Source organism: Cervus elaphus, chromosome 23 (genome assembly GCF_910594005.1).
Source record: "Cervus elaphus chromosome 23, mCerEla1.1, whole genome shotgun sequence".
Lineage (NCBI taxonomy): Eukaryota > Metazoa > Chordata > Mammalia > Artiodactyla > Cervidae > Cervus > Cervus elaphus.
The window spans coordinates 19,872,427-19,886,186 of NC_057837.1; the positions used below are offsets into that span (position 1 = coordinate 19,872,427).

The 13,760-nt window shown below is 45.7% G+C and overlaps 2 long non-coding RNA genes across 11 annotated transcripts in view; one reads left to right on the forward strand and one right to left on the reverse strand.

Moving 5' to 3' along the window:
* LOC122681435 overlaps positions 1 to 13,760 on the forward strand; it is a 122,245-nt gene that overhangs the window by 29,053 nt on the left and 79,432 nt on the right. For all 4 annotated transcript variants that reach the window (XR_006336967.1, XR_006336968.1, XR_006336970.1 and 1 more), the window contains exon 2: positions 8,144 to 8,305. This is a non-coding gene — a long non-coding RNA (uncharacterized LOC122681435). The remainder of the gene's footprint in view (positions 1 to 8,143; positions 8,306 to 13,760) is intronic.
* Positions 1 to 13,760, reverse strand: part of LOC122681436 — a 109,340-nt gene that overhangs the window by 16,002 nt on the left and 79,578 nt on the right. The window lies entirely within an intron of this gene.

Below are 13,760 nucleotides of genomic sequence, written 5' to 3' on the forward strand. Positions count from 1 at the left end.
CACTGGAACAAATTCACTGGAGGCCTACGGACAATTTGGAAAGTTCATTGGTGGCATCTACCAGATTCTTGTGGACAATAAAGGATAATCAATCAGGTCATGATCCTGATGGCAAATGTCCCTGGCAGGTCTTGCATCTGAAATTCTCCCTAAAACCAAGGCTTTTAAGTCTCAATGGCTTCTAAGAAATCCACATTAATTTCCTGTTCAATCTTTTGTGTAGGAGATTAATCATGAGAACATCACAATCGTCCCAACTCTACTCTGCTAAAACTTGCCCAGGGTTGAAGAATTTGAGCTCAGACCTGCATCTGCAGGAGTGTCCTCTAAGGCCAAGCTGAGACAGGCTTTTTGAATCACTCATGCTTTTTGGAGCCAACTGATTTGATGTGGTCCATTGATGGGAACGCAATGATTCCCGGAAGTTGAGGTCATGAACTGGAGCATATTTTTAAAACTGTATTAGAAAACCATTTCAACATCCGGGTGGAGTTGAGAAAAACAATTTTTCTGATAAATAATTGAAGTAGTTACATTTAGGCCCTGCCCAGGATTGTGGATTCAACTACAGCATGAAGATGAAATTATTGTGTGCAGCTCATTTAAATTCACTGTTCAGATGGCCTTATTTTTTTTTTTAAAGGGACAGTGTCCTTCTGGGATTAGAAAATTACTCTGAGAAACTCAAAGATCCCACAAACATTTTCAGACGTTACTTCATTGGCCCTGCAGCCCTTTCATGGCTCCTGTTTGGCTTTGTTCAGAAGCCGAGGTAAAGGGCAGAGTAGAGCCAAGGTCACCCCCAGCACTGGCCGAGACGCACCTCAAAGAGGATGGGGCACAATCTGGTTCGTGACAGAGAGAAAACACTGCCTCAGCAGCTTGGATTAGCCACTGCATTCCTTCTGTGAGCAAGAGAGCAAAAGGAAAATACAAATAGAGCTGATTTTAGTGGTTGGACAGCTTGTGAATGGAGCCTGGGGTCCGTGGGGGCCCCCAACCGCCACCCTATGTGGGCCGGAAGGACAGTTGGGCCTTGGGTCAACACGTCAACAAGATCAGTCTGAGGTTCTGTTCCCAAGACATAGTCCAGCTTCCTGCTTCTACGCACAAAGACATGAATCCCAAGGGGGCAAAGGCCTCTTCCAAGGCCATAAAGAGTTGGTGGCTCGCCAGTTCTCTTGGTTCCAAGAGACTGGGTAAGGGGTGGGGGGGAAATTGAGTAGGTAGGGGAAGGAAGAGAAAAGGGGAAGAACGGAGACAGGGACAGAAGGAGAAGATGACGTGTTGGGAGAGAAGATGCTTTCATGTCCCTGGCAGTGGCCTGTGGCCTGCTGACCACCTGTGGGAACGAGCACCATGGGAGGTGTCTCAGGACTCCCGGGCAGCAGGGACCTTGGCGCTGTCCCTGCAGGTATGGAAACACCAGGAACTGAGTGCCACCCCGCCCCAGGCCTGTGTGCACGTTACCTCCTTCAGGAAAAGTGGGGGGCTGGTTTTATAAATGAGTGAATGCCTCTGCTCCGTGTCCTCTACTGCAGCCAGGACTGCATGGGGCCCAGCCCTCCCTGCACCCACACACACCCTTCCGCGGACACGTGTGTCACAAATGCCCGCAGGGCCCCCTGGGTAGAGGAGCCCTGAGCCGGCAAAGCAGGGGGATGTTGATCCCGGTCAACATGGTGGTACGTTTCCTCTCTGCTTGTGATCACAACTAAGACTCTCCCATATCGTTTAAAAAACAAACCAGATCAAGGCAGCTGGGAGGGCAGTGACATCATCTTCTCCAACACCCTGGCCCCACAAGTCTGTGACTTCCTGGGACTGGGTACGGTTTTTAGAGGGACAGGACAGTGTTTTGTTTCCTTTGTTTTTCAGTTGAGTGGCACATGGCGAAGGTGTTTTGGACTGACCAGGCCTGAAGGAATGGTGGCTCCATCCCCAGCTTTGTGCCACAGAGGGCTGGCAGCACTAGTGGAGGACCCCCCATGGGTGACAGATGGGGGGCTGTCCAGGACCTGCAGGCAGCAGCAGAAGCAGCAGCGCCTCTGGCATCACGCTGCCGCCCACCCTTTGGAGTCACAGCAGCACTTCTGCAGGCGTGAGAGACTTGAGGTTCACACGCACATGATTGCAAAAGGGAAGTCCTCTGGGCGGGCATCGTGGTGCAGATGGCCCTGCAAGGACGTATTCGGTATTGCTTCGCTCATTAATTGTTTTTCCTAGCAGTTAGTCGTTCAGTTGTATCCAACTCTTCGCGGCCCCGTGGACCATAGCCTGCCAGGCTCCTCCTCTGTCCATAGGATTCTCCAGGACGGAGGAATTCTGGAGTGGGTTGCCATTTCCTTCTCCAGAGGATCGTCCTGATTCAGGCATTGAACCCCGGTCTCCTGCACTGCAGGCAGATTTTTACTGTCTGAGCCACCAGGAAAGCCCTAAGTGACTCCCAAATAGGCCATGCCACCCCAAGGTAGAGGGTCCCCTGATTGATGTCTCTTTTCTCTGGGGCTTCAGGGAGTGGTGCTGACAGCCCGGCTCCCCTATGGGCGTAAGTACAGCAGAGATCTGGGCACAGGTTAAAACAAGGGCAAGAGACAGAACAGGAAGTCTGCACGCGCCTGGCAGGCAGGAAACGGGAGCTTATCTTCTATTCCTCCTGCCGCCCAGGGCAGGACCCACACGGAGGATGCGACAACCCAGATTCGTGGATAGTTTGTGGGAAGAAAGGGTGAGCAGAATGGGGGTGTTTCCTGGACTCCTGTCTTGTACACAGGGAAGGCCCTGCTGGTCACCACACCCTATCTGCCTCCCTTTCACAAAAGATGCACTGATCCCACCCTTGCCCCCACTGTAAATTCTGAACTGATTTCCTAAGGCTGTGTCAGATCTCAAAAGGAGAGAAAGAGGCCTTGGCTAAAGGAAGCTCCGCCATGCTCTCCTTTCATAGAACAAGCAGGAAGTGGAGGCAGAGACACAGTGTTTGGAAATAGATCAAGCAAAGGGAATGGCCTGGAAAATCACCTTCCATTTGCCTTCAGAGGCTATTAAGCATGAAAGGAAATTCCCAAAGGAAGAGTGAGGTATCTGTCCCTGCCCATCTCTGCAGACAGCCTAGATGCTCAGCGCTCTGGAATGATTCGGGTGGGTGGCCCCCACGAGGGCAGGGAAAGAAAGAGGCCACCGCACACACTTCCTCCACCCATCGGCGGGCGCCCCTCAGCCCTGAGTTTTGTTGTTCCAGCCAGACTTTATCAGGACAGAGACTCTATTGGAGCATCATTTTTCACGCACTAGAAGTAACTTCATCAGCGTTACCAGAATCTTCCTGGTCCTTTGAAAATAATGTCCCAACTTCTCCACACTTTCCAGGAACAAATGATATGAAGGAAGAGGTGCCTGCACATTAGGCCACCACCTGGATTGTGATATTTATGCCAAATGTTCCTCTGCAGCCCTGAATATCCCAGCTCCATTTTTATGGCTCAGCATCTTGCCTGTTCATCTTACTTTGTCTCCAAGCTCTGATGACTGGGCAGTGCACCTATTAATCTTAAATGAAATCGAGTCTCCGCCACTTCCATTTGAAAAAGAAATCGCTTTGCCTCTCCCATTTGATTCCACAGCATAAAATATGTATGATTCCTCTGGCCCCTCCACGCCCCTGGCTCCCATTGATTCTTTCAGTAGCACTGAGCACTCACTGGAGGGAAGTACTTCCTGTCCATCAGGGATGAGCCCAGGATAACAGCGTCCCCAGGGTCCAGCTGCTCCTGTCCACTGGGTCTGCAGCAAAGCTCCTGCTGCTCCCACTGGGGGCTCTTGAGGGTTTCCAGGCCACTCTGCAGATCACTGTCCTTGGGGCTCTGGGTCCTGATTTCGCTTCTTATTTCGTACACCTGCTACACACAAACACTACAGACATCTTCTGTGACTTCCTAAAGAACCCGCCTGCCAATGCAGGAGACATAAGAGACTTGAGTTCCATCTTTGGATCAGGAAGATCCCCTGGAGAAGGGCATGACAACCCACTCCAGTATTCTTGCCTGGAGAATCTCAGGGACATGGCGGGCTACAGTCCATTGGGTCACATAAGAGTTTGACATGACTGAAGCGACTTGGTACACACACACATACTCTGTGACTCCAGGGACTTAGGGCAACTGGGGGTGTGGCTGTGGAGCCACGAGGGCTGGGATCGCTAAGCCGCTTGGTTGACCCCAGGGTGGTGGGTTCTTCCAGAAGAGAAAGCACCCACATTGCTGTTCTTGAGTCTTCCTCCTGCCTTTCATAAGTAACTCTGGCTGGTCTTTCTACATTACTCCTGACTTCACTATATGTCAACACATAGTAGGTGTTCAATAAACCCTGAATGTGTGGGTTTATGCTCAGCATCCTTCACATTCTATTTTTGCATCTTCTTAGCATCCCAAGTGTTTTCCCTAAGAAAGAACACCTCCCTCTCCTCCCCTAGCCAACACCATCAAAACATAACCTGTCAGGCATCCCAAACTCCCGCACTTTGCCAACTGTGTAATTAATTGCTGTGCAGTGGTTCAAAACAAGAGTTTTGGAGTAAAACAGACTTGGGTTCAAGTCCTTGCTCTTACAATATATCCACAGAACCTGGGATAAGCTATGTAACCCCCTGAGCCCTTATCTAGGAAGCAAGGATAACAATAGTGACTAATCCATCAACTTGTCACTCATACAGCAGGGATTTTGCAAGAGATGTTGCAAGAAAAGAGGTCAGCCAAGCACATCCTACATGCCCAGTACATGTTGATTATTATAGCCACTGCTTTTCTTGAGTTAATCCATGTAACCAGGGGACATTTGACCTTTACTGAACATCCCATAGGCCAACTGTGCCACAAGACTATGGGGACAGCACATAAGTTAGTGGTGGACATTTTGTTCAGCCAGAGGGAGAGATTTGAGGGTAAGTGATACTCTGGACAAACACCCCTCAACACCAGCAATGGAGTGTTACCTCCTCCTGTCCTGATTAAGGAAAGCAAAAACCAGAAGCCCTGATCCTGGGCTGGAAGGTAAACTGAGTTTGTCCAGCCCTGCCCTGTGCCAAGACAGCAGGATGGGGAAGAGACAGAACAAATCGAAATCTGATTCTGAGTCAGTGGGGCCCATGTCAGTCACAAAGTTATTTTAATTAGTGGCAACAGGAGTTGGGTTTGAAGTGGCTTTGTTGTATTCTCTACCCTGAGAAAAGCTGGAGAACATAAAAGAAATAATTAAAAGTCACTCCAGCTAACCTGGTATATTCCCCTGAAAGCTCACGAACAAGGGTCTCATTTGCTGTACAAATGTCTACCGAGCTGAGATGGAGCCCTTCCCGGGGGGAAACCCTGAGAGAGGCATTAGCTATGCCCCTCGCCAATGTGAAACTTCTGGGTCCTCTGGGAAAGGGCTCAGCAAACAGAGTTGTTTAATGCAGCTTCATTTGCCCAACCAGTGTCAGCATGTTATTTCCTTAGAATGCATTCTGCAGGGCCAGTCTGGCACTTTCTCCATCTGTTTACATTTAGAATGGGACTCGCTGCCAAAGATTCGAGTTCCCTGGATTGTGGAATCCAGAAAGCACAAGCCAAAGGCTAGAAATAAAAACAAATTGGAAAACTACTCATAATACAGTAATGTTGCAGGATATAAAATTAACACACAGAAATCCCTTGCATCCCTATACACTAACAATGAGAAAACAGAAAGAGAAATTAAGGAAACAATACCATTCACCATTGCAACAAAAATAATAAAATACTTAGGAGTATATCTACCTAAGGAAACGAAAGACCTATATATAGAAAACTATAAAACACTGATGGAAGAAATCAAAGAGGACACAAATAGAGGGAGAAATATACTGTGTTCATGGATTGGAAGAATCAATATTGTGAAAATGATTATACTACCCAAAGCAATCTATAGATTCAGTTCAATCCCTATCAAGCTACCAACGGTATTTTTCACAGAACTAGAACAAATAATTTCACAATTTGTATGGAAATACAAAAAAGCTCAAATAGCCAAAGCAATCTTGCGAAAGAAGAATGGAACTGGAGGAATCAACCTGCCTGACTTCAGGCTCTACTACAAAGCTACAGTCATCAAGACAGTATGGTACTGGCACAAAGACAGAAATATAGATCAATGGAACAAAATAGAAAGCCCAGAGACAAATCCACATACCTATGGACACCTTATCTTTGACAAAGGAGGCAAGGATATACAATGGAAAAAAGACAACCTCTTAAACAAGTGGTGCTGGGAAAACTGGTCAACCACTTGTAAAAGAATGAAACTAGAACACTTTCTAACACCATACACAAAAATAAACTCAAAATGGATTAAAGATCTAAATGTAAAACCAGAAACTATAAAACTCCTAGAGGAGAACATAGGCAAAACACTCTCTGACATAAGTCACAGCAGGATCCTCTATGACCCACCTCCCAGAATATTGGAAATGAAAGCAAAACTAAACAAATGGGACCTAATGAAACTTAAAAGCTTTTGCACAACAAAGGAAATTATATGCGAGGTGAAAAGACAGCCTTCAGAATGAGAGAAAATAATAGCAAATGAAGCAACAAAGGATTAATCTCAAAAATATACAAGCAACTCCTGAAGCTCAATTCCAGAAAAATAAATGACCCAATCAAAAAATGGGCCAAAGAACTAAACAGACATTTCTCCAAAGAAGACATACAGATGGCTAACAAACACATGAAAAGATGCTCAGCATCACTCATTATCAGAGAAATGCAAATCAAAACCATAATGAGGTACCATCTCACGCCAGTCAGAATGGCTGCCATCCAAAAGTCTACAAGCAATAAATGCTGGACAGGGTGTGGAGAAAAGGGAACCCTCTTACACTGTTGGTGGGAATGCAATCTAGTAGAGCCACTATGGAGAACAGTGCGGCGATTCCTTAAAAACCTGGAAATAGAACTGCCATATGACCCAGCAATCCCACTCCTGGGCATACACACCGAGGAAACCAGATCTGAAAGAGGCACGTGCACCCCAATGTTCATCACAGCACTGTTTATAGTAGCCAGGACATGGAAGCAACCTAGGTGCCCATCCCCAGACGAATGGATAAGGAAGCTGTGGTACATATACACAATGGAATATTACTCAGCCATTAAGAAGAATTCATTTGAATCAGTTCTAATGAGATGGATGAAACTGGAGCCCATTATACAGAGTGAAGTAAGCCAGAAAGATAAAGACCAATACAGTATACTAACGCATATGTATGGAATTTAGAAAGATGGTAACGATAACCCTATATGCAAAACAGAAAAAGAGACGCAAATGTACAAAACAGACTTTTGGACTCTGTGGGAGAAGGCGAGGGTGGGATGTTCTGAGAGAATAACATTGAAACAAGTATACTATCAAGGGTGAAACAGATCACCAGCCCAGGTTGGATGCATGAGACAAGTGCTCAGGGCTGGTGCACTGGGAAGACCCAGAGGGATGGGATGGGGAGGGAGGCGGGAGGGGGGAATCGGGATGGGGAACACATGTAAACCCATGGCTGATTCATGTCAATGTATGGCAAAAACCACTACAATATTGTGAAGTAATTAGCCTCCAACTAATAAAAATAAATGAAAAAAAATTAAAAAATAAAAACTAATGATGTTAAAAAAAAAAAAAAAAGAAAAACTACTCATAGCTTAGTTGGATTCAGAAGGACCAGGAATTTTCATCTAGAGCATTCATTCCCAGAGAGGAGGGTCTTCGAGGTAGAAAGCCTGAGTGGGCTTCACAGGGTCCCTCCTCAAGTTTATCACTTTGACTGCTCTTCTCCACTGCCACTGGGCCAGGAGCTCCTCCAGGCTGGCCGGGATGTGTTGAATTCTTAGTTATCCCAGCCTGGTGTCTGGGCTTAAGAAACACTGGTAGGTGGAGTGAATAAATGGATTACAGTCAGTTCTTTGTGATAGTTTTCAAACCTGGTTACAAGTTCTTTGATAGTCCTCCATTGAGAACTAACATCGGTGTTCCCTCCCCTTGAATCTGGATGGGATTCTGACTGTTTCCACAGTCCTAGTTAAGCAGAAATGACACTTGTGTGATTTAAAAGCCAAGCAGCTTTTGCCTTTGTTCCTAGAGCCACATGTAAGATGTCCAGCCACCCTGAGGCTGCCGTGTTGGAGAAGCTAATGCAATGACCACCTGAAGACATCTCAGCTGGACCTAGAGAGAGATGCACAACCTGGCCCTAGACATCAGACATGTGAGTGAAGACACCTGCTGATGGTTCCAAGATCATGTAAGTTCCTTCCAGACTTCTGAAGCTTCCCCACAGTAGAGGAGACACAAACTGCTCTATGCCCCATCTGAATCCCTGACCCACAGAAGCCAAAAGCATCATAAAACTGTGCTTGCTTGTTTCACACCATGAGGTTTTAGGGTATTTTGTACATGACAGTAGATGAACATAACATTCTTCAAGACACAAGGCAGGAGGTTCATGCTACACCATCCCTTCCCAGTTGGCAAAAATCCCTACAGTCAGGAAGTTGATCTTAAGAAAACTTAAATGGCCTCTTCAAAATGAAACCCATAACTTCTTTATTTGACCTCCAAAGAGATGGGTAACAGCTGGTTCCCACTCACACTTTATCATAGGACTTTATATCCTTAAAGATATTAAGAAGCTTTTCAGCTTTTTCCCCTTTGGGTCAAATGCTCTGAAATCTTTGCAGATCCTTTCATCTTTCTTCATTTTACCTTGTATTTGTCATCCTCTAAAAACAGATGCCAACAGCTTTTTTAAAGAGATGGAGAACACCATCATGAAAGGAGAGACTGATCAAAATGACAATCCTTTCGGCATTTAAGGCACTTTATAACATATAAACCATTTTCACCTGTAGAATCCCCAGATTCCCATAACCCCCCCTTGACATGAATGGGATGGACATTTATTCCTACTTCTTAAAGTTAAGCTCCTTTCTCAGATTCATACTTGCTGAGATGAGAATAAAAAAACAAACCTCCTTAAGTTGCAAGTCTATGAACAAAGCCAGAAAGGAAATGAAAAGAAGACGATCTTCTGCAGTGCTTAAATAGCAGATTATTTTCTCTTTAATTTCGTTGATTATAATTTTGTCTTTTCAGTAAAAAAAAAAAAAAAATCAGAACATTAAAAAAAAATAAATTCTAGGTCTTTATAAAGTGTTTGAACAGTGTTGACCTATTTTGAACTATGTCATTTTAAACATGGGCTTCCCTGGTGGCTGAGTGGTAAGGAATCCATCTGCCAATGTAGGAGACACAGGTTCAATCCCTGGGTTGTGAAGATCCCCTGAAGGAGAGCATGGCAACCCAATCCAGTGTTCTTGTCTGGGAAATCGTATGGACAGAGGAACTTGGCAGGCTATAGTCCATGGGGTTGATGTAGCATGCATGCATGCATTTTAAACATAAATAACTAAAACTGTGGGCACAACGGAAAACTACATAGTGAATGATCTTCTCATTCCTGTCATTGATTTTCATTTTTATAGTTCTAGAAGAATGGTAGAAAATGTGTTATGGTCAGATTTAGAAATAGAAATATATTGCATACCACTGGAGTAGCCTAAAAAAATGTACATGTATTTGTCCAGTTACCAATTGCCAATGTATTCTATTACATAGATAACGTTAAGTATTAGGCCATGGAGAAGTAGCTGGATTTCATGGGTTCCATGCAACATCTCCATCAACAAGGCACTTGAGTGAAATTCCCACTGTATCTAGTCCTGTGCTCACAATAGAATGTAGCAAGCAATAATGGCCTGTGCCCCATGAAGTCGATATGTGTTCACACTTACTCTCAAGGTCAGACCTTTTGGAAGCCTTAATAATGGCAACAGCTAGACAGGCTGTGTATGTCTATGTCCTGAATAGGGCAAAAGGAGGAGGAAGGTGTTGGTGATCAGAAGAGAGGAGGGGTGAAGATGGAATAGAAGGTGGGTGAAGCCAATTGTTATTGGGCTACATTCTCAGGATCACATCTAAAAAAACAGAGTGAAGAGACCCAATGGGACACTGTGCCATGTTGAGATGGCAAAGATCACATCATTCTCCATGGTGCCCCTCAGACAGACCCAAGGAAACCTGATTCAAATCTCTGCTGGAAGGCTGGCAGGGAGTTCAGAATCAGTATGTTTATCAAGTCTTCCAGGCAATGCTGAGGCACATGGAAATGAGTGGTTCACCTGTCATCAACAACTCAAAAAAAAAAAAGAAAATCAACAGTAACAAAAAGTAATGTGAGTCTCAGAGAGGTTCTGTGCAAGGGTAACTAAAATAGTCACCCTTGAACCTCTGACTCTGGAAGCAGAGTCTTTTCTTCATCGCCTCAACCTGAGGGCAAATCTTCGCACTTCCCTGAACCTCAGTGTACTTGTGCATAAAGTGAGCTGACCAGTTGGACTACATCAGCCTTGAGAGCTCTTTCATGTCTGATGTTTGACGATGTCTTGAATGAAACAGTTGGCCACATCCAAGTCACCTGGAATCAAGCTGCCATTTTGGATCAGAGAAACTTGTTCAGACTTTGGGCCAAATGGTCTTCTAGTGGTCTCTGAATCCCCCAAGAGAGAGGACTAAGCCTATGGCCCACGTATATCGAGATTTCGTTGAGTTCTAGTTGGTACTCTATCCAACAGATCTTGCAAAGGTGATTGCCACCAGCAACCCAGCTGCAACGGAAAGGATGTGGGTACAAACCCTTCAGATTTGGGTGTGTCACTTTAGACCAGGCCAGAGCCATCAAAGCATCATGCTCTCCTCCACCCTTTCCGACTGCCCCGAGACTGGCACAGTGCTTAGTAAGAGCGAAAGTAACACTTGACTATCTGGGGGCCAACAGTCTTTTCTAGGTGGTTGAAAAATGTGCCAGACAGAGCTGCCACCAGAGAGAGAAACTTTCACAGCCCAAAACAGAAACTTCTGCTGCCTGCTATGCCAGCATCCAGGCCTGGCCCTGTGTTCCACTGGACCACATTGCAATAAGTGATAAATGTACATTTACTGGCAAGGTTCGACTACAAATCCTTATTTTAATCTGTCATTCCAAAATACGTAATGGCACTTACATAGGCCAGAAAGCCTTCTTTTGCCTAACCGTATTTTAGAGATAAATTGGCAGTGAGAGGAGCCTGCACTGTTTGGCGCTGTTTGTCAGCTGATTCCACTTATCAATTTATCAGTGCCATTCTGCAAGAAATAGTCTCCACTTTAGAGATGACACTTCATACATAAGAGGGAAGTTTTCAGTCTTACTCTGCTGTCGGCCTATTACATAAGAGAATGTGTCACCCAGCCTCAAATAAAGCAGAAAGGCTGTGTATGTAGGTGACACCAAAACCAACATGTGCTTAGCCAAAAAGTGATTCAATGCCTTCAGAATGTGGCTTTGCAGAATGAGATTCTGTAGGAGTCAAGGGTCGAAAGTGGGAGAGTGCAGGAGAGTGAGCTGACAGCTTCCTAGCTCTGGGCAAGCTGTTCTCAGTTACAAAAGAGCAGGGAGGAGACACTGAAGGATGAAAACTCTCTTACCCTTAATCGCTCGAATCAGTTGCACTCTTTGACTTGATTATATGTGTCTGTTTCCCATCCCCTTCTGACTCCTTCCTTGGGCTGCAGAATGGGCTTAAGTAGCTGGTTTGGTCATCAGTTATCAACTGTAACTGAGATAAATGGCAGTTAAGGGGCGGTGGGGAAAGGAGCCCCATCTGTGAAGTCTCAGTGACTTTCCAAGCCAGACAATTAATCAAGAGCAAAGGAAGCCAGACTTCCCTGGTGGTCCAGAGGCTAAGGTGTCGTGCCCCTAACTCAGGGGGCCTGAGTTCAATCCCTGGTCGGGGAATCCTACGTGCTGCAACTAAAGCTAAGACCTGGTGCAGCCAACTAAATAAAAATATTTTCTTTAGGAAAAAAAAAGAGCAAAGGAAGACCATGGGCAGTTTTCATTCAAAACACAGCAAAGCAGTCTTTTTGAGAACGCCTCAGCATAATGCAGAAACCCTGAGGTACTTTCTAGGTCTGTCTGGCTCTGGACTCAACGACTTATGCCATGTAATAATAGTCTCTCTGGATCTGTCTTGAAAAGTGAGGCTTATACATGTCTTCGGCAGAAAAGTACTGATGAGGAATAATAATGAATTATTAAGAAGCCCTTTCCAGTATCAAAGTGGTGATGTAGCAATAATGAGCTTTGACCAGAAGCCATCTGTTTCGTGGGGTAGATGCTTTAATTGCTCCTGTTCGTTATTAAACTGGTGCTGGAGTTGCGGGAGGGCCGAGGAAAGAGCTTAGGTGGTCTTGTGAGGCGGTGGAGCGTGAGCTTTTGCAGACGTGCAACACTGCCCTCTATCGGCAACAGGCGTATTCACACGCCTCTGAAGCCGACCAGCCCTTCCTCCACAGCTGGGCGTCCCTGTACCCCGCAGCGGAGGTCGAAGGAGGGAGGGGCTGGTGTACAGTCCCCCGTGACCAGCCCACGCAGCGGAGGGCTCCTGCTTCACAGAGTGTGGTGCGTGTCCATTAGAAAGCTGCTGAGCGGAAGTCTTATTCCCCGGGATTTTAAAGAGCCCCATTTCTCAGTGTTTGACATCCACGGGACATTTAGCAAATGGAGTGCCAGATGGAGCTCCTGGCTCTATTTTCTGTAAGACACTTGAGAGTCAGAACCCTCTGGATGTTTGCATTTGGTGGGCTTGCTCCCTGGAGGGCTGGCCATGGCTCAGTGGACGCTGGGCATTCTGCAACGGCCTGCTGAATCAGGGGAGGCCTAGGGTGCCTATGATGCTGTGGAGAAAAGCGTGGTCGTCATTGACTCCAACATGCAGACACTTGCTTCTTTTACAATGCCTGACTTTCTGCAAGCCACCGCAAGAAGGCAAATGATAACTGATTACCACCTTCACAGACCTCCAAAAGGGCCACCATCAGTGCCCCCATTTCACAGATCAGAAAACTGAGGCTCAGTGCATGGTACACATGATCAGAACCACACAAACACAGGAAAGTGATTACATCTCAGTCTTGAAGCTTAGCAGTGCTCCCCCCACTTTCTACATGACCATGTGTTCATACAGAAATTATCTTGGTGATTTGGTGTTAATCATAATTCACAGTCATGTGAATCACAGCCCAGGATTATAGTCCTTTGAAATTGCTTTATTAATCACTGTATTTGTGAAGGCTTAGAGAAAAATCTCAGTGGTGATATTCTGAGAGCCTTTGATAAGCTCAAAGTTGTCCTGTAATTATAGCGAAGAGACTGAGTCCATCAACAATGATTCTCTGAGAAAGAACATTTGAATTTCTTCTTCCCCTACCATTGCCAGGGTCTGTATTCAGGCTGGTAGATGTCAGGTAGCTTTATTAAACTGGTGTGATACCGCATGGCTGTGGTTCTTTGTCCTTTGCAGCGACTATCTAAAATTCTAGAAGCGTGATTCATCCTGGAGGAGTTTTCACTCATATTGTACAGTGACCAGAAAGAGTTTGGGACTCAAGAGTGTTGTGAAGTGGGCATGGCCCTGTCCTTCTGAAGTTTGCATGCTGCTATTTTTACAGATGTTCTCCTGGGCTCCCACCTTAATTCAGGTCAAGGGAGTTACTGGGAAATGAAACTGCATTTCCTCTGTGTTCCCCCTCCCTGCACGGTTGAGATGCCTGAGTTGTTTACCACCTCAACCCAAAGATGCAGTCGTTACCTGTTTCTG